We start from the raw sequence: 2,332 nt of genomic DNA on the forward strand, positions 1-2,332 counted from the left end.
GGTACATCACTGACACGCTGTGGGGGGGGCGGACAGGAGGGTCCAGAAGCCACTCCAGCTGGCCAGTGACCCCCACAGGCTTCTGAGCATCTCTTCAGGCAGAAGGGGCCAGTGGGCAGGGGCTCCTGGTTGACAGCAGACACAGGCCACCAGGCTGGCTGGTCTCCCAGCCCCTCCTGTGACCTGCTAAGAGAAGCCTGACCCCTCCCCCAGGGGAGTCTTATAGTAGAGACCCTCCCAACCTCCCCAGTCACGGGAGGGGGCCCCTCCCCAGTGATAGGGTTCCCAGCAGGATGGGTGAAAGGGCAGTGGGGGTGCAAGTGGGGGCCCCTGCAGTAAAGTGGGGAGGGACCCATCCCCAAAGGGCCTCAGTACTCAGCAGGAGCAGGGGTCCCAGGGCACAAAGACCCTCTCAGAGGCCATACTGCTAGAGAGTGACCAGCGCAGCCTGCCCTTAGAGGCAGCAGAAGAGCACCCAGCCCCCACCCCCCGGGGATGGGCAGTCACCCGTCCCCCCACAGCCCCAAGAAGTGCTGAAGGGACATTTCTCACCCAGTGTCTAGTCTGGTCTGCTGCCCCTCCCCCACCATTGACAACTTCAAGATGAGCCCCCCTTCCCCACGGAAATGCTCTGGGCATCGCCCCCTCCCTTTGGGGGGAGCAGAAGGAAGAGGCCAAAGGAAGCCACTCCCCCCCAAGCCACCACCCCCAGGCCTACTGGGTTTAATGACCCTTCCGGGTCCACGGGTGGGGGAGGGGAGCAGAGCAGGACTCCACGTAGGGGCTGGTGGAGGGGGCAGGTGGGAACCCCAAAGTCCCCTGGGCCTGGCCACCCCTCCCCCCCCACCGTGGCTGCCATTAACCCTAGGCTGAGGACGCCCACCCCTCCAGACCCCTCCCCCCAAGAGCCCTTTGTCCTTGGCCCTACCCCCACTTTATGACAACCCCAGGGGAAAGGCAGTCCCAGGCAGGGACCGGGCTGGGATGGGAGGGGGCTGCTGGGGGTTCGCTGGGACCTGGCTGGAGGGGGCGGCAAGGAGGGATCTGAGGCCACACCCTCTCCCCCCTCCCCAGGCCTCCCGGAGAGAGGTCACCAGCTCGGCCCAGGGCTTGCAAAACACGGTTATTTAAAGAGTTGTGCAAGGCTGGGCCCCGCGGGTGGCGAAAGGGGGCCCTCACTTCACGAGGGGAAGGAGGAGGGGGAGGGCGGGGCAGAAAGGTGGGGAGGGGGCTAGGAGAGTCCGGAGGGGGTGGGCCGGAGGAAGTGAGAAAAGAAACACTGAAGAGGGAGAAGAAATTAGACGACAGAAACCCAAGTCCGATTTCAAAGGCTTCTTGGAAAGCGACCGATTTGCATGGTGGTGGTGGTGGTGGGGGCAAACCCTCTGGGCCGGGCGACTGAAAACGGAAGATTATTGACAAACCGGCCACCCCGGGTCCGCGGAACGTTGGAATTGACCAACGCGCTCTCCCCGCGCTTCCTGCGCCCGCTTTTGTATGTGGGGGGTACTTAAAGAGGGAGGGGGCTTTTCCAGAGGATCCCCGCCAAAGAGTTAGGGCTCGGGCCGAGCCTCCCCCGCTCCCCGGCCGCGGGGCCCGTGGTGTCCCCTCTAGGGGCCCCTTTCTGCCCCCAGAGCCGACACTTTATAAATAAACCATCCAGGCTGAGGAGGGTCACCAGAGAACTGCCCTCCCGACCCAGCGCTCCCTTTCCCCTCGAAGCTCCAGAATAAAACACGGATTCCAGCGACAATAAATGAAATAACCCCGAACATAGCCCCCCGCGCGCGCGCCTAAAGACTATTTCCTTCCGCTGGGGGTGGGGGGAGACGCACACACTCGCGACCCCTGGTCACTCCCGCACCCGCGCAATATGGTAGGGGGTGAGGGCTCCGAGGGCGTCGAAGAGAAAATCGCTCCAACTCCGACCCACTCGGGTAGCCTTTCCGCACCCACGTTCCTGACCAACTTTGGGGACCCCCCTCATTAGCTTCCAGGGCGCGCGACGCCCACCCGGGACGAAACCCGCGTTTTAAAAGGCCGGCCCACCTACTACCCCAGCCTCACCGCGCGGGGCCCGCTCGGGGGGCGCAGGGCCCGCTCGGGGGGCGCATGCCCCACGCCTGGCGTCCGGCCCTGCCCCGGCCGCGCCTGGCCTCCGGCCCGGGCCGCGAGCTGCGCTCTGCTGGCTCTCGGCCACCGCCGGGTTTGTGCCGCGCGCCGACTCACCGAGTCGCCAGCCGAGTCCGCGTCTACACCCCCCACCGACCCGATTGGTAAAAGTCTCCCCGCGCGCGGCCTCCCCCGCCCCTCCCCTCCCCTCCCCCCCACC

This window comes from Bison bison, unplaced genomic scaffold (genome assembly GCF_000754665.1).
Source record: "Bison bison bison isolate TAMUID 2011002044 unplaced genomic scaffold, Bison_UMD1.0 scf7180017864203, whole genome shotgun sequence".
NCBI classification, from domain to species: Eukaryota; Metazoa; Chordata; class Mammalia; order Artiodactyla; family Bovidae; genus Bison; species Bison bison.